The 19,515-nt window shown below is 40.5% G+C and overlaps 1 long non-coding RNA gene across 1 annotated transcript; it reads left to right on the forward strand.

The window, feature by feature from the left end:
- Window positions 1-13,016: 13,016 nt before the first annotated feature.
- LOC148782359 (uncharacterized) lies at window positions 13,017-18,797 on the forward strand. The gene is made up of 3 exons (XR_016053404.1): window positions 13,017-13,554; window positions 13,801-13,922; window positions 18,662-18,797. It is a non-coding gene; the product is annotated as an uncharacterized LOC148782359 (long non-coding RNA).
- The last annotated feature ends 718 nt before the right edge of the window (window positions 18,798-19,515 follow it).

Consider the following 19,515-nt stretch of genomic DNA (forward strand, 5'->3'; position numbering starts at 1 on the left):
GATCGGTGAAGAAGCAGAAAATTCAGCAGCAACAGGCCTCGCTCGAGCGGCCAAATCATGGCGCTCACATATCGGATCAACACAAAACTAATTCCATAGTGTGCGTAAGGTCTAGAGCTATCATTGGTCCAAACTTCGTACATGATGAATAGTTGGATTTTACACAAGAAGCCAACGAAGTGATTCAAATTCCAATGTCGGATTTCTAGATTCCTACCAAAAAACCCAAAAGTCGCAAAATCTTCGCTCGGGCACCAAATCGTGTCCTGTTTGTTGCAACGCGATCGTGACGGCATGCTCAGTGCACTACGATGAAGAAATCACATAATAACATCCAAGAAAGATCGCACTATCGATCCAAAATTTTCAAAGTTCATGCAAATTTCAAGTCTCATGATTGTGGCTTAGAAACACGATCCATGGCTCGAAATTGGTAACAAATCGATCGCCATGCCGAGTCCTACAAGAAAACTATCATCTCTTAATAAAATGGACATCAGAGCAACCCTGGATTAATCATGGAAGATCACGCAAGTTTTAGGGCAGCAGCAGGGACTGTTTTGAAATTCCATGAATTATTAAGTAGGAGCAAAACAGTCATTTTTTACTCTATTTTCTTAATTTTCTTTAATTTAAAATAATTGTAATTATCCTCAATGTAGGTAGTTTTTTTGTATCCACCCATGTTTGAGCCCAATTCTATATAAACATGTTAAACCTAATTGTAAAGGGACCTTTGATCATTCAATAAAATTTCAATTTTTGGTTTAAGTTCATCGGTACGTCTTGGAGAGAGAGAGTGCAGAGAGAAGAAAACAGTCGATACCTATCAATAAGGTCATTTTCTGTCTCCTCCTCTTTTCTCTCTCATCTCTCTTATCTCTTTCTCTCTCTTTCATTTCTCTCTTCTCTCTCTTCTGTTTCTCTCTCTCTCTTCTCTTTCTCTTTCTCTTTCTTTGTCTCTCTTCCTTCTCATGACTAAGATGATAGTCCAAGCTCCACCGAGACGGTGGGTCCCATAGTCCGCATGAGTGGTAGGGCCGGCCATCACCTCAGTCTTCTTCATCTTTATCTCTCTTTCTCTCTCTTCTTTTATCTATCTTCCTCTTGTCTCTCTCATCTCTTTCTCTCTCTTCTTTTCTCTCCTCTCCTTTTCTCTCTCCTCTCCTTTTCTCTCTCATATCTATCTCTCATTCTCTCTCTTCTTTTCTCTCTCATCTCTCTTTCTCTCTCCTCTCTCTTTCTCTCTCTTTCTCTCTCCTCTTTCACAAACAGCAGAACCCCATCGCCGTCTGTGTTTTTCTCATTCTCTTCTTTTCTCTTCCCTTGTGGTCTCGCATGACCACAACCCTCCTCTTCTCTCATCCCTATGGTCCCTCACGACCACAACTTTCTCCTCTCCTTCCTTGTGGTCGAGCAAGACCACAATTCTCCTTTTTTCTCATTCTTTTATCCCCTGCAAGTCTATCAGCTCCATGTGCACCCTCGGGTCTACGTCCTCAATCTTTTCCTTGTGGTCCCTCTTGTCACCTCCCTTTCTCTTCTTTTTTTGTGATCCTTCACATTACCCCTCTTGGTGCACCTTCGCATCCCGTATTTTCCTCTCATATTCTGTGGTCCCACGAGACCACCATTTCCAAAAACTTTTTAACTCAGCGTCATCTGTGCAAAACATACTTTAGCGCCGCCTGTGCAAAATATAACCTAGCACCGTTTGTACAATTTTTTTCCCATTGCCGCCCGTGTTAATCAAAACCTATTGCCGACCGTGTTAACCAAAATCCACCGCCGCCTGTGAAAACCATATCCTATTGCCGCCTGTGAAAACTCCCTCCTAATGTCGTCTCACCTCACCCCACTTCATTCTCTTCTACATTTTGTCTTATTATCCAACACACTCCTCTTACATTTATATAATCGCCCTTTTAATATTATTTTATGTCACCCTTGTCTAAGTGTCAATCCTCCCTCTCTTCCTCTTAACCAAATTATTACCCCTTTTTCTTTATTATTATCATACTTCTTTCAACCCATTCCAATAACCAACTCATTCATTATTTTATTTTATTAAAACATTCTCTCTCTCTCTCTCTCTCTCTCTCTCTCTCTCTCTCTCTCTCTCTCTTTCTCTCTCTCTCTCTTAACTAACTAATTTATTTACCTTATTTTATTCAAACACTCACTCTCCCTCTTTTAACAGATTTATCTCTTTGCTTTTCTTTTTTATTTTGCTTTACCTCCCCTCATGTCACCCATTATACCGTATTTCACTTTATCCAATTACTTCATTTATTTTTACTTTATTTTATTTATCTTATTCATTCATTATATCTTCATTTATTTCTATTTACTTGATTTTATTTTATTTTATTCACTTTATCTCTTTTTATATTATTTCCATCACCCCATTTTATTTTATTCATTGCATTTATTTTATCTTACCTTACTTTATTTTAGTTTATTCCTTTACCTTATTCTATTTACCCCACTCATTTATTTTAATTTATCTTTATCATCTTTATTTTATTTTATTTTTCTCACCTCATTGATATTATTTCATTATTCCATTTTATTTTATTTATTTTATTCCACTTATTTCATCCTACTATCCCTTACTCTATTTTTATTCATTTATTTTATTTTAATTATCTCATCTTATTTTATTTTCTTCCATCCCTTTTATTTTATATTACTTCATTTTATTTATTTCATTTCACTTCATTCCATTTTAATTCTAATTTCATTTTCTGATTTTTTTTTATTTTTATTTTTATTTTAATTCATCTCTCTCATTTTTATTTCATCCTGTAACAAGGCGGGGACCTTTCGCCCCACTTGTCGATACTTCTAATGTGTGTGTGTGTGTTTGTTTGCAGGAAAAGAGAAAGAGGTGATTCCAAACCGGCCATAGGCCAGGGGGGCTTTCCAACGTGATCTAATAAGGCGCCCATGCCAGCCAACCCGAGCGTGTCACAAACCCACGTGAGGTAAGTCCCGCCTCACGATCCCAATTCCTCTCTCACTGGTTGGTACTCCTGCCCGCGTGTTCTTTACGTGGTTCCCGATATGGTGATATTAGATCCCGGGTCCATCTCGAACCCGGAACCACCAGGTCAACCCGACCAGGAGGGCAAGATCGAGGCACCTAACCATTGTTCTGTGATGATTGTGGATGCTGAGAATGAATGTATGTTTCACAAATCCGTTACAAAATGTATGTTTATGTGTATACATTGTGAGAGAATAGTTGTTATTATGCTCTTTACCATGAAATGAAGGTTATAGAACATGTTCTTGAGGCACGTATGGTATTATTGTGAAGTTCCAGGAATATCCATGTATTTTATGGGGTTTTCGAACAGTTAAACCAAGTTCTTTTGACCTCAAATCACCGCCATTTGAAGGATATGCAAGTCTAGTAAAATGTTCGTGTTTATCCATTATCGAAATTCTTTATAAAAACGAAGTTATATTTCAAAACATGGGAGTATGTAACTATTGGTGGTTTTTCCCTGGATCTTTCACTATCACTGTTGTGGTCACTGGTTTTAACTAACCAAACGATGTCCATTTCCTCTCAAACCGCTACCATTTGTAAAGTCTTTGAGTGGGCTTAAACTTTCATTTAGAAATTATTTTGAGATTCCACTTAGATGGAAAGTTATTCATCATTTTGTGAAAATATGTCACTGAAGACAGTCTAGGTAAAACTCAGAACTATCACCTTGTTTGGCATGGGTCTTTGAACAATCAAATGGAGTCCAAATGCTTTCAAACTGACCTTGTTAGAAAGATATGTCTTGGTTTAAACTTTTATTTTGAAATTGTCTCAAAATACTTCATGAATTGAGAGTTATCGTGATATGAAGCAGGGTATGTCACTGTCTCATGTACACAGCATGATGCAGCTAGCAAACCCCCCATTTTCTTGTACCTCTAAGAGGTCAAACGGGGTCCAATTGTCTCAAACCACCTCCCCTTGTGAAAGATAGATGTGTCTAATACAAAATTGATTTTGGAACCGTTTACAAATTCCAAATGAACCAAAAGTTACGACTCTATTAGTGAGCACACATCATTGCCTATAATTACAGGAGATTGAGCTGTAACGCTCGGCGTTGCTATTGCTACTGTTACTATGACACTGCTACTATTACCTTGATATTGCTATGGTCATTGTGACACTGTGAATATGATACTGCTATATTAATAAGCGGAACTGATAATGACCACTACGCTATGGGCCACCCATTGATAATAAGTAATGTGATATTGTTTATACTATGAAATATTGTGCCTTTAACCACCACGCAATGGGTCACCCACTGGCGGTTGGATACTACTCTGCCAGCTACTGATTTAATTGTACCTCAACCCCAATGATAGGAATGGGGTCTAGAAGAGAAACTAGATAATTGGATGGGTTGCTCCCCCAATTGTTATGAGTACTACGCATTGGGACACTCAATGGTAGTGTAACGCTTTCTCGCCAGAAAGGCATAAGGAGAGGGTCGTGTATTGCAGGGCCACTGCCCATCGAATACCCCAAAACGCGCTGGGGACATGTATGTGTGTGAGGGCATTACGAAGTGGGACACCTACTTTTCATTGTCCTCCCTCTTGAAAGAGGGTAGAGGTTTCATGCTATAGGATTGGCTTGACCTTATCAATGAAACTTGTACTTCAGGAGTAGGCTTCTCTAGCTTTCACTGCATAATTTATGAACTGTTAATCTTACTGTCTGCTAAAAATGAAATGATTTATTATTTATACACTGCATATTCCTGATAAGTGGACTGTGTTTATCCTTTCATTATGAATATGTTAAAGGCGCACAATAGAGGAAATTTTCTTGATACCTCCGTAAATTAGTGAGCACTGTTTACTGTTATCACTGTTTATAAAGTTGGAATGCAATGATGTAGATCTGCTTACTGGGCTTTTAGCTCATTTCATTTTACTCCCATGACTATAGAGTGAAGAGTGTTAGTCTCTGATTTGAAGGCAGGTAGTTGTTCTGTGTTGGGTGGTTGAAGCTTGAAGTTTTGTGGAGTTGCCTTCATAAGCTTTTCATAGTATGTATTTAGTGGTTATGCCACTGTGATGTTTATTTTAAGCCTTGTATTTTGGGCCATTAGTGCCTTGGAGAAATTGTAAGAACTTTTGGACATCTAGTGAAATGGACATGGCTGTTCTTTTGGTATAATATCTATCTTTATGTGTAGATTTTAGTTTTATTTCATGGTTTGCTCTTGATTCCATGTTTTTATGCGTTGAGCCACGCCCACCTTAGTGACATTCGCCACCTCATGTCGCAATCCCACACTTTTTCGCCCTCCGGCATGTACCGTATGGGGTTAGGGGGCAAGGTCGTGACAGCACATGCTAGCGTTGTGCATGTCTGAACCTGATCACTGTCATGCGTGTCAATGCTATTGCCACCCATGGCTAGCGTGGCGCATGTTTGAGCCTCGTCACTGTTGTGAGTGTTCGGCCTTCATCCCCAGTAGGAGTTACACTTGTGCTGCAGCCCATCATCCCCAGTAGGAGTTATACTTGTGCTGCAGCCCATCATCCCCAGTGGAGTTAGGTGTATGCCAAAAAAAAAAAGGTCATGCTTACCTCTTCAATCCCCAGTTGGTCTGTTTCGCACTAAGCTATATTATCCCCAGTGAGTCGAGTCACCTTTCATAAACCTATTCTTCATGGAATCTCATCATTCACCCCCGGAGATTGAGTCTCATCTTTCACCCCTAGAGATTCACACTTGCCCCCCTAATCCCTAGTGAGGTTCGCTTCCATTTTGCCACTCCTTGTAAGGCCACCATTTCCATCTAAGCCCTCTGTTGGCCTTAACCATTTTATCCCTAGGGAGTCGGATTGCAACCCACGGACCTATTTCCTATGGAGCTTAATCTACATGGCACACAATGGCCTAGATGCAAGACCTTAAACTGCATGGTCCAAACTATATGACCTTAAACTGTAGCGAAGGTCTTATTGCACGACCTTAAACTGCATGGTCCTAGCTGCATGACTTTAAACTGCAAAGCCATGGTTCAAACTATACAACCTTGAACTGTAGCGGAGGTCTAGTTGTACGATCTTAAGCTGCATGGTTCTAGTTACATGACTTTAAACTGCATAGCCACAGTCCAAGCTATATGACCTTAAACCATAGTGCACGTCCTGGCCGCATGACGTTAATTGCTTTGCCCAGGTCCCGGAGGCATGACGTTAAACTCGCCCCCACACACGCCCTTTACGTGCGTCTTTATGCACGTCTTCCCTAACTTACCCATCCATTTTCTCACACCACCTTCATCAACACCCCAGAAATCCATCTTCCTTCACTGCCATTCACCATTCCCGAGTGAGTCTCACCCACGCTCACCAACATTGAGACATTCCATCATCCATACCAGCCGTCAGATAGTGGGTCACCACTTTTCACCTTCCATCCATGCGCCATTCATTTCTTATTGACAGGCTCGTGCCATCTCCCCAAAGTGAGTCAAACCACCACCATACTCACTCTGTGGCCTCTGCAGACTGTTGTTCATCACCATTATGATCCAGTTGACCTTAAACTATAGTGCACATCCTGGCCACATGACGTTAAAAGGCTTTGCACAGGTCCTGGAGGCATGACCCTAAACACGCCTTCAAAAAAAAGAAGAGAATAATAGGCATGGTGTATACCTTGACAATGGAATGTCATGAGTAAAAATGACGGACGGGCATGGTCACGAAATCATGAGTAAAAGAGTTATGTAAAATAAAAACCCAAGCACGATGAAAACCCGAACGGGCACCGTGAGTAAAAATGGAAGAGTAGAGGGTGGACATGGCCAAAAGGTCATGGGTAAAAAAAGAGTCCCGAATAAAAAGAGGTTGGTGAAAACCGTCTCTATGGCGCCGCTTCTCAGTCCAAGTGAAAACCTGCAAAGGGATCTTGGACCAATAAGGCAGGTTGATTCAGCGTTTGCCTCTATAGGTGGCTTCAGCCACTGTGCAAGAAGAAAAAACCCTGGTGTCAGAATGCCTTGATACCATGACCCAAAAAGATGAGCATTAAGGAAATATTCTGACAACCTGAGTCTATTCGCACAAGGACTCGAATGACAGAAGACTCGCCAAGAAGGCAAGACAAGTCTCATGAAGAAGAGCACCATTCCCAGGAGGTCACTAACACACTCGAAGATGCTGAAGGTGCCCTATGAAAGCTAAGTCAGCCAGACCTTGGACCTGTTATTCAGCAACCAGGATTGAGCCCCCAGGGGTCGCTTGGGAGAAAGAAGAGAGGTATCCTGATTGTCAAAACTTCTAGCAGTAAGCAGGGCCCACAGTTGGTCACCTCGACACTTGCCCGTCAAGAAAAATCTGGTGCGAAAAGCATATGGCCTCCAACAAAAGGCGCTTCAACAGACCATCCAGAACAAACAACAAAACAAAGAAACCCAAACTAAATGGGAAAATTCCCTTAAGCATAGCACTTGACCACCAGACGGGCCTAATTCTGACTAACAAGGTCCGTACAAAATCCTCAGCTGTCAGAATCACAAACAGTCCCTTGAGGGTGAGGACTTCGACAGGATCCCTCAAAAAGTCTCTTCTCCCCCAAAGTCTCCACGGATGGACCTGCACAATGCATCCAAACGTCTAAGCATCCTAGTTACGGCATTGCGTGGAAAGCTGTTTGAAGACATTTTTCGACACCTTGGGTCCCCAATGCGGAATAAAGGAGAAGACGGTCAATAAAACCCTAATTTATAGTGGAATTCTCAAAAGTCTCATAATTTCTCCAAAATGGGTGAAAATGTTCTTAAGAAAATTAAAAGGTCATCTGCCAAGTTTTGTCCCAATCTGACTTGTCCAAGGCAGTGCAGACAAATAAACAATTTCAAAAAATAGGTCTCTAGCACCCTGAAACAGACCCTATAACTAAAACCCTATTAGCGGTACATCAAATGGATATGGGACCACTGCCATTGGATCCGGCATGATTGAAAACCCCTGGGAGTCATGTTTTACCTTAAACAAACATTCCAAGACAAAGTTATGAGAAAAATACTGAAAAAAGATAGGCCGCACGCTATCCCGTGAGCCCTCCCTGCACCAGTCTCTATTAATGGAAACTGGTTTTCACAATCTTGAGCAGCAAATTTTGGAGGTCATACCTCCCTCGATCTAACACGGTACGCAATCAAATTTTGCGAGCATATTCATCTCGTCAAGACGAGTGTTTTAATATGTGGCACGCCCCGTGACGACCTCCGAGTGGGGAGAAAAACTACAGAAAAGTTGACGATTCATTGCAAAAGTTGTAGGAAATTAAGCAGCGACACGTCCCGCTAGAGCGGCTATATCACGACGCTCGCATATCGGATCGACGCAAAATCAGTTGCATCACGTGCATAAGGTCCAGGGCTACGTCTGGTCCGAACCTCGCGCGTGATGCACAATCGGATTTCACGTACGAAGTCAATAAAGTTGTAAATTTTGGCCGGCGAAATTCAAATTCTGGCCCAACCCCAAAGATGGTAAAATCTTCTTCTGAGCACGAAATCGAGCTGTGTTTGTTGCAACACGATCGTGACAACATGCTCCGTGAAATTCAGTGAAGAAATCACAGAAAAAATAAGAAATGATCATAGTATCCATCGGAAGTTTTCAAGATCCATACAAATTTCAAGTCACATGATCGTAACCTACAAACGCAATCTGTGGTTCGAAGTTGGTATCAAATCGATCGTCATGCCGAGCTCAACAAGAAAACAATCATCTTTTTGCCAAACTAGCACCGGAGCAATTCCGAATCATCCATGAAAGATTACACACGTTCTAGGGCAAAAGCAAAGACTGTTTTGAAATTCCATGTATTGTTGGGCAGAGACAAAACCATAATTTTATACCCATTTTTATATTTTCTTTTAATTCAAATAAATTGTAATTTTTAGTAATTATGGTAGATTTTGATTAATCCACCCATATTAAGCAAAAGTCTATATATATCATATTATATCATTGTACAAGAGATCCCACTTTGCTTAATAAAATTGCTATCTTTCTTCATTGTTGGATTACGTTTTGGAGAGAGAATGGAGAGAGAAATTTTTGAGTCTATACCCTTAAGCTTAAGGTAACTCTCGCTCCTGTCTCTTCTCTCCTGTCTTTTCTCTCTCCTCTCTCTCTTCTCTCTTCTCTCTCCTCTCTTTTTTTCTCTTCTATATTCTCTTTTTCTCTCTCATCTCTCTATCTCTTTTTTCTCGCTTCTCTTTCTCCCTCTTTCTCTCTTCTCTATCATGGACAAGCTGTCGCCCTTGTTTCACTCTTTTTCCTTTCTTCTCTTTTCCCTCTTCACTCTTTTTCCTTTCTTCTCTTTTCCCTCTTCCCGGTGGTCCCTCATGACCACAACCTTCCCTTCTTTTTTTTTTCTCTCTGTAATCCCGCGGGACCACCCTTTATCTCTTTTTCTTTTCTTTTTATTGCCACCGATTACTTGCTCCCTGTCCACCCTTGGGTACACCTTCTTCTTCGTTTTTTTACTAGTCCCTCTTGTCCACATCCCTACCCCTTCTTTTGCTGTGTACCGTCACATTACCCCCGTTGTGCACCCTCGTATTCTCTCTCAATTTTTTTTCAAGCTCCGTGGTCCTGCGCGACCACCGTTTCCCCCATCTTCCCTATCGCGGTTTGCAACCAACCATGTCGCGGTTTGTGACCCATCTTCCCTATCGCGGTTTGCAACCGACCCTATCGCGGTTTGCAACCCACCTCATCGTCGCGCGTGAACTCCACCCATAGCCGCTTGCAACCCACCTCATCACCGCGCGTGAACTCCATCCATCGTCGTGTGCCCCTCACCAACCCATCGCCGTGTGCCCCTCTCCACGCCACTGCCATGCGCCCCTCTCCCATGCTACTGTTGCTCTCTCTCTAACCCTTCATCATCTCTTTCTACCTCTGCCACCCGTCACTGCCAAGCCCTCTTCCTCTCTTTCCAATATCCCGCACCCCTACTCAACTTGGCTGGCTGCTACCCCTTTCTTCCCATTCTTGCCCATCTCTCTTTCTTCTTCCTGTACCCGAGACCAAGAGCCGGCAACTTCCTCCACCTTGCTGCTCCATCAGCGGCAGTACAGCCCCCATCTCGGCCAGCCCTTTCTCAGCTGTCCTCTCCTTGCGTCCTTCTCTCAACCTGCCGTCTTATTTCCATTCACCTACAACTTGCTAACCCTCTGCTACTCTCTCGTGTTCTCTTCTCCCTGCTATCTCCCACTTTCTCTCTCTAAAAAAAACCCAGCAATGACTCTTTTTCCCTCTGTTCTTCGCTACTCTCTTCCTCTCTATAATTCCTCCACCATCTACTCTCACAGCCCTCTCTCTCCGCCGCTTCCTGCTGCAACCACCACTAGCGGCCATCACCTCACTCTCTTCTTCCTCAATCACTCGCCTGCAGCCACTTCCACCCAACTGTAACCACTCGCGCACCTCCTCTCTCTGCCCTTCAGCTGTTTCCTCGCATTTCCGCCACCTCACGCAGCCATCTCCGCCACTTGGCTGCAGACTCCGCCATCTCGTTGTTGATCCTTCCCTGTTTCCAACAAACCTCTGTCTATCTCAATCGCAGCCCAAACCTTGTTCAACCACCTCCGCCCCTCTCGCTCTGTAGCCCCTCTCGTTCACCTTTCCATTTCGTCCTCATGTTCCTCTCTGCGACCTTCCGCTCCTTCTCTCTCTGTCCAAAAATAACCCACGAGTGCTTTCCCCTTTCTTTTTCGTCCTTTTCTTTTCGGTCGCGTGAGTTTCGTTTCGTTTCGTTCTGCCCCCTTTGTTTCGTTCTTTTCGTTATGTTTCATGCAGTGTTTAAAAAAAAACCGAGTCGCCCGGTTCGACTCGGGAATCGTCATGAACGAATCGAATCGGTGAAAAAACAGGAATCGTCCGGTTCTAGAGAGAACCGGACGATTCTGTACAGTGACTCGCTGATTCACTGTACGGAATCGGCGAGTCCCGTACAGTGAATCGGTGAGTCCCGTACGGTTTTTTTTTATTTATTTATTTTTATTTATTTATTTATTTATTTTTTTTATTTTTTTTATTTTTTTATTTTTTTTTTAAATCCATGATAGATTTTTTTGTAATACTTGAACGATTTTTTTGTAATCCATGATCGAATTGTTTTTTTTTTTTTTTTTTGTAATTTATGATCGAATTTTTTGTTTTTTTTTTTTTTTTTGTAACCCATGATAGAATTTTTTGTAATCCATGATCGAATTTTTTGTTTTTTTGTTTTTTTTTTTGTAACCCATGATAGAATTTTTTGTAATCCATGATCGAATGTTTTGTAATCCATGATCGAAATGTTTGTTTTTTTTTGTAATCCATGATCGAAATGTTTTTTTTTTTTTTGTAATCCATGATCGAATTTTTTGTAACCCATGATAGAGTTTTTTGTAATCCATGATTGAATTTTTTGTAATCCATGATCGAATTGTTTTTTACTTTTTTTGTAATCCACGATGGAATTTTTTGTTTTTTTATGTTTTTTTTTTTTGTAATCCATGATCGAATTTTATGTAATCCATGAACGAATTTTTTGTAATCCATGATCGAATTTTTTGTAATCCATGATCGAATTTTTTGTAATCCATGATCGAATTTTTTGTAATCCATGATTGAATTTTTTGAAAATTTGTGGTTTTTTTTTTTTAATCCATGATCGAATTTTTTTTTGTAATCCATGATAGAATTTTTTGAAAATTTGTGATATTTGTTTTTTAATCCATGATCAAATTTTTTTTTGTAATCCATGATAGAATTTTTTGAAAATTTGTGATTTTTTTTTTTTTAATCCATGATCGATTTTTTTGAAAATTTGTTAATTTTTTTTTTAATCCATATTATTCAAAGAGAAAATGAGAGAGATGATGATTCTGAGGCCACCCTATCCCAGCCATATTATTCACATATCGAGTCATAACAACAACAGTGTAGGGATGAGCACGACTGTGCAGGTGAGCATGAAGGATGGACAAGCTTCGGGGATTTTGGATTGGGAACACAATAAAACACTAACACTCAGGGATTTGGGAATAGTCAGACGCCTGCTAATATTGATGATTCGTTTTTAGATCGAATCAATGAATTGTTAAACGAATTCAATCAATGGCACCAGCGTGACCAAGAAGAACAATAACGTCGTCTATCATTTTATTTTTAGATCATATGTTACTAATTTTATGCTTTATTGTAGTCCATGTATGTTGATATACTTATTCCATGATAATTCTATGTTTATCCTTTGGTGTGATGTAAATTAAATGCTGAATGGCGGTTCATGCAGAGAAAGAACATATCAATATTCGCATATTCATTCAAAAACATGAAAATTCTTAATGGAGTACCCTCATTTCTTATTGAATTCCTAAAAAACAATATTTATAATGAATTTTAATAATTTTTTCGGATTATTTTTAAACTTTATTCTGACAGATTCACCCGATTTTCAATCAGGATTGCTGATTCACCGATCCGGATCAATTTTTTGGGTACCCGATCCGGGTCACCGATCCTTTTTTTAAACCATTGGTTTCATCCGGTCTGCTCATTTCACTTCCTCACCTTCATACTCGATACCCAATATCCAATCCCCTCTCTCTCTCTCTTAATCAACACGCTTTCTTAACATCTCCTACCCTTTCAAATCCAATACCCGTCCCTCTTCCTTTGTCAACCCAAACAAACTTTCTCTCTGTCTCAACTAAAGTTTTCTCTTTCTTTATTTTATTAAAACCATCCTATTTACTTCTTTTACCCCTTCCTTTTATATTATCTCATTTTACTCCCTTTTATTTCATTGCATTTACTTCCCTTGATTCCATTCCATTTCTTTCAATTTATTTTGCCTCACTCACTTTACCCTATCGTACTTTACTCTTACTCCATTCATTTATTTTATTTTAATCATTTCATCTTATTTTATTTTCTTCCATCCTTTATATTTTATTTTACTTTACTTTATTTATTCACTTTATTTTACTTTATTTCATTTTATTTTAGTTTAATCCCTTTTCCATTTTCTAAATCTATTTTATTTTCATTTTAATTCATCTCTCTCATTTTCTATCACTCTCATTTTATCATCACTTTTATTTTACTTTCGTCTCTTTTGGAAGACCTAGCGAGATTCAAGCTAGTCTTCACCTCCCCTCTTTCTCTTCTTTACTTGTTTGACAAGAGGGCAGATTGAGTCTTGTGTTGCGTTTCTAGTCTCGTCTTCGAGCAGTATTGCCACCATGCCGGTCTGAGTTACCGTGTCCATCTTGCTGCCACGTCAGACTAGTCATCGCCGGTGTTGGTTCTGTCGTCGAGCAGTATTGCCGCTGTACCGATCTGAGTTACCGTGCCCATCTTGCTGCCACGTCAGACTCGCGATCCTGCCGTCGAGTAGTATTGCCGTCATGCCGATCTGAGTTATCATGCCCGTGTTGCTACCACGTCAAATCTGTCACCGTATTGGTTTAACTACTGTGCCAACCGAGCCGCCCGGTCAAACTTCTTCTCTTACCTTCATTTCTTTTATCTCTTTGCTTCTCTCATGCTTTACGGTAAAATATGTACCGAGAGTCCCTTGTCAAGAAGACGCCGGGAGGTTGTCGAATTGACACAGATTTTCGTGAGTTATTTTCCCATTTCTTCCTTGAGTACACACATACGTGTGCGCTTGCCCTATAACATGGTGGGGACCGATGTCCCACTCGTCCGTATTTTTAATGTGTGTTTGTGCGTTTGCAGGAACGGAGAAAGTAGGTCAAGAGAGGCGATTCCAAACCGACCACAGGCCAGGGGGGCATTCCAAGGTGATGTAAGAGGGCGCCCATATGAGCTAGACCGAGCGTGTCATGCACCCACATGAGGTAAGTCCCAGCTCACGAGCGTAATTTCTCTCTCACCAGTTGGTACTCCTACCCACATCCTCTTTACGTGATTCTCGAGAGAGTCCTTTGCATGCACTTGAGAGAGAAGTCTTAGTCCTTGTGAATCAAGCCTAAAGTCTAAGGTTTAGGTGTGTGGCTTAGGTAGGTTGGGGTAAGTTAAGGTGTATAAAAACTATGGTGTATGGATTATGTTAGTATGCATGAAAGGTTTAAAGTATATAGGTGTTATGGTGTATTGATGTAACTAAGGTGTATGGAGTAGGGTATGGTGTATTGATGTAACTAAGGTGTATGGAGTAGGGTATGGTGTATTGATGTAACTAAGGTGTATGGAGTAGGGTATGGTGTAGGAAAGCTAAGGTAAGATATAGGATTAGGAGCTAAGAGTTCTAGGGTGTATGGGAGCTAGAGTGTATGGGGTAGGATTAGGAGTTGGGAATCTTAGGGAAGTTGGAATTTTGGAGTTGTAGGGAGTAAAGAGTTCCTAGGGGTATTTTCTCTCTCTAGGAAGTGTTTCTCTCTCCTCCCTCCTTGAGTCTTGGGTTTGGAATCAAAGCAAAAGAAAAAACCTAAGTTATTAGAATTCTCAAGCACTTCTCGTTAATTTCCAAAACTCTCGAGAGAGACTATTACAAATGACTTAAGTTCCTTATATAGAGCAACCCCAAAACATGGATAGATTGCTCAAAAACCACTAGAATTGTCAAAAATTATACATTTAATAAATTAAAATAATGATCCCGTTTTTTGAATAAATAACCAAAATACACCTAAGCATTTTTCACGAAATGACAAAAACATCCCTCCTTGAGGGGCCTTTTGCCTTTGCTCGGCTTCAGGAATTTTTTTGGACATTTTCAGTGGTAATTCAAACATTCAAACGTCGTAGAATAGATGCTTGGACTATGACGCACATTTTGATACTCTTTGATCATCTTAGAACGGATTTTTAAGGAAGAACCCAAAATCCGGCAAACTTTCATAAACTTGTGATTCTTCAACCACCAATTCAGCGCGATCCGTGATGTGTCGGGACTTCATTTTAATCACAAATTGAAGAGGATACTATCACGATCATTTGTGATAAATTTCATCCATTTTGGTTTCCGTTTGAGCACGTTCCAAATCAGAAAATGGGATTACAATTACTAGAAATTGTGCTTTCTTCAACCTCAAAATTCGGTGTCATCCGATCTCCGATCAATCATAAAAATTATATCAAACTTAAGCTCTTCGAAGCACAATCGTAACAGATCCATACTTGCGACGATCTGACATCGGGATCTTGAGCTATAGCCTCTCAAAGAATGAGATGTTCCTCTTTTTAAAATCTGAATTTTCATATTTCGAGCTCATCTTCTCTCTAACAATTCTCTCGTTTTGGGCCATGCCATAATGCGTGTCATATGTCAAAATGAGCGTATCGTCGAGATCTAGCTTATGTCTGAATTTGAGCTTAATTGGACCCAAAATAAGTAAGTTATGAGCATTTGACATTCATCCCGAAATGTGAAAATACAATTTTTATAAATAAAAACTGGGTCCAATTGAACCAAAATTTGGTACATGGGGTTTTTTCGATGTTACAGATCCAATAGCGGATGTTTGATACTCTTTAGAGACCTAGAAAATAGGGTTATAGTTATATGTTCATTTTTCAGCATGGGAGGAACTAGATTTGAAAACCGAGTTTTGTCCTGATTAGCTCAAAACTTATCAAAATGCGACGAAACATTATAGGTGTCCTTAGGGCATCCAACAATTTGAGGTCATTCTGACACTTTTAGATATCGTTCAATATTAGGCTTATTGCTACAGTGTTTCCGTAGTCTGGCGATGTCTTGAACACCAACAGAACCAGGTTTGACTCTTTCCTTATTCATCCCGTGGATACATTGTTTGAACACATTTTTCAGCACCTCGGTTCCTGATGCGAAATAAAGAGGAAGCATGTTATTAAAGCCTACAAAAACAGTGAAAAATTCGATAGTCTCATAGTGGGATCAGAATTGGTTAAGATCTTCATTAGGACTCCAAAAGGCCATCTACCAAGTTTTATCGCAATCAAATATGTCTAACGAAATGAACACAAAGCAACAATTTCGGAAAGATTGGCCTCTAGCACCCTAAAATGGACCCTGTGGGACCACTGTCATTGGATCCGACATGGTCGAAAACCCCTATGAGGCAAGTTTCGGCTTAATTGGGTACTCCAGGACAAAGTTATGGGAAAAGGGGTAGGCCGCATACTATTCCCGTGTGGGCACCCTACACCAAAACACCATTAAAGGTGGTTGTTTTCACCTTCACGGGCAGTGACTTTTAGGGTCTATATCTCACTCAATCCGAGTCAGATCACGCTCAAATTTGATGAGCGTGTTCTTCTCATCGAGACGAGCATTTTGATAGGTGGTACGTCCCCGTGACGATTCTCGAGCAGGGAGAAAAACTAGAAGAAGTTGATGATCCGTGAAGAAAGTTTCAAAAAATTCTGCAGTAGCACGCCGCACTCTGACGGCCAAATCACGATGTTCGCGTACCCGATTGATACGAAACCAATTGCATTATGTGCGTAAGGTCTGTGGCTATCTCTGGTCTAAACTTTGCATATGATGAATAGTTGGATTTATCACACGAAGGCGTCGAAGCTGTTGTAAATTTCGGCCGCCGGATTTCAAGATTCGGGCAAAAAACTCAAGATGACGAAATCTTCATCCGAATGCGAAATCGAGCCGCATTTGTTGCAATGTGATCATGAAATCATGCTCAGTGTGATTCAACAAAGAAACATAAGAAAAACATCAAGGAATGAGTACACTATCGATTCGAAGGTTTCAAGATTCATCCAAAATTCAAGTTTCATGATCATCGCTCAAAAACATGATTCATGGCTCGAAGTTGGTATCAAATCGATCGTCATGCTAAGCCCTACAAGAAAACAATCATTTTTTTATCAAACGGGTATCAGAAAAATCCCCGGATCAGTCATGAAAGATCACGCAAGTTATCGGGCAGCAACATGAACTGTTTTGGAATTCCACACATTGTTAGGTAAGGCCAAAATAATCTTTTTGCACCTTTGTTTAGGTTTTTTTTTAATTCAATTAAATTGTAATTGTCTTCAATTTTAGGTAGATTTTGGGAATCCACCTATGTTTGGGCTCAATTCTATATAAAATGCAAAGCCAAATTGTAAAAAATAACTAGAGACCTTCGATGATTCAATATAATTTCAATTTCTAGCTTAAGTTCATAGGTGCATCTTGGAGAGAGAGAGAGAGGAGAGAGAAGAAAAGGACAGGTACCCTTCGGTAAGGTAACTTTCTTTCTCCTCCAGTCTTTCTCTCTCTTCTTCTCATCTCTATCTCTCTTTCTCTCTCTTCTTCTCATCTCTATCTCTCTCTCTTTTTTCCTCATCTCTCTTTCTCTCTCTCTCTTCTTCTCATCTCTATCTCTCTCTCTTCTTTTCCTAACACGGCCAGCGACGCTCAGCGCCGACTGTGTTCTCTCTCTCTTCTTTGTCTGACACAGCTCGCGACGCTCAACGCCGACTGTATTTTCTCTCTCTTCTTTTCCTAACATAGCCTGCGACGCTCAATGCCGCTTTGTTCTCTCTCTCACAGCTGGCGACACTCAGCGCCGACTTTGTTCTCTCTCTCTTCTTTGTCTAATACAACTGGCGACACTCAGCGCTAACTATGTTCTGTCTCTCTTCTTTGTCTAACATAGCCAGCGACGCTCAATGCCGACCGTGTTTTCTCTCTCTTCTTTGTCTAACATAGCCGACAACTCTCAACGCAGACTGTGTTCTGTCTATCTTCTTTGTCTAACACAACTGGCGACGCTCAGCGTCGACCGTGTTTTCTCTCTCTTCTTTGTCTAACACAGCCGACGACGCTCAACGTAGATTGTGTTCTCTCTCTCTCTCTCTTTCTCTCTCTCTTTTGTCTAACATAACCGGCGATGCTCAACGTCGATTTTGTTTTCTCTCTCTTCTTTGTTTAACACAACTAGCGACGCTCAGTGCCTACTGTATTCTCTCTCTATTCTTTGTCTAACACAGCTGGCAATGCTCAGCTCCAACTGTGTTCTCTCTCTCTTCTTTGTCTAACACCTCCGACGACGTTCAGCGAGGACTGTATCCTCTTCCTCGTCTTTGCCTAATACAGCCGACGACGCCTAGCGCCATCTGTGTTCTTCTCTTTTCTCTCACACTCTTCTCCTCCTTTTTTTCTCTTCCTCTCCTTCTTTCTATTCTCTTCTTCTTCTCTTATCTTACTTTTTATTCTTTCTTTATGATTTCCACTCATTCTGTTATTCTTTCATTTAATTAAGAGGGGTTGAGATTAGCCTATCATGGTAGTCCTGTCGTCCAGCTGTAATGTTGTTGTACCATAATTACTATGCCCATTTTATTGCCACGACAGACTAACCATTGTGTCTAGCTAGTCAGTATTGGTATTGACGTCTAATAGTAATTTTGTTGAGCCAGTTTGAGTTACCGAGCCCGTTTTACTACACGTCCGGCCAATTATCCACTAGCTTAGTCACTATGTCGATCTCCCCGCCTAATGAAATTCTTCTCTCTTCCATCTTCCTTCTCTTGTTCTTCTCTTCTTCTTATGAATGTGCACGCTTGTGTACGTTCACAAAAGGGGCATGGTGAGGTCTGTTGACCCACATGTTCTATAACATTTATCATATGTGTGTGATTGCAGAAAACAAGATAATACAGGCCAAGAGAGGCGATTTCGAACCAGTTTTACTACTAGAAGGCTTTCTTCGTGATCTAAGAGGGAGTCCACACGAGCCAGCTCGAGTAAGTTCTGAACCTACCTTAAATTCATCTCTCATCGATTGGTAATATCTGCTCTTGTTCTCGAACGAGCTTCCCAAAAGAGCGATCTCAAAGTCCCGAGTCTCTTTTGAAACTCGAGACGCGTGCCACCTGATCATCCTGATCCCGAAAGCGAGATCGAGGCACCTAACCATACACGTACGTAAAAAATGACATATAATAAGGGTGTCTATACTCAACAACCAGATGAACCTAATTGACTCAAGTGAATCATGAATTGTACAACCAGAAGAATATCACAGTGGCTTTGGAGCACAAGCATGAGTCTAATGAATGAAAAACAAAACGAGCATAAGCTACTCCGTGACTAAAAATTCTCATGATGAAAATAATGAGGATTAACCTTTGCTTATCCAATAAAAGGCACAAAGAATTCCCGCGACTCAAGTCCCCATCAGGGTACCATCGAAGTGGACGCCTGGCGCTCGATTACTTAGACTAAAAGATTTCATGACCTCGAGGGATCATATTGTCTGTGTGCTTCCTCAAACCTAACAATAAAATTTTTTTTTGTGAGGACTCACTAGTCCCTCTTTAAGATGAACATCTAAAACTTAAGATTTCTATCCAATGGATCAGAAAATATTCTAATAAAAATATTTTAAAATTTTAGTTTTTATATTTTATTTTTTATATTCATGATCATCGTAGTATAGATCATGAATCACTACAAATTTGAATCCAAGATCTATAAAAATAATGGGGGCTCAAGAG

Source organism: Amborella trichopoda, chromosome 4 (genome assembly GCF_054954075.1).
Source record: "Amborella trichopoda isolate Santa Cruz 75 chromosome 4, AtrichopodaSantaCruz75HAP2 v2.0, whole genome shotgun sequence".
NCBI lineage: Eukaryota > Viridiplantae > Streptophyta > Magnoliopsida > Amborellales > Amborellaceae > Amborella > Amborella trichopoda.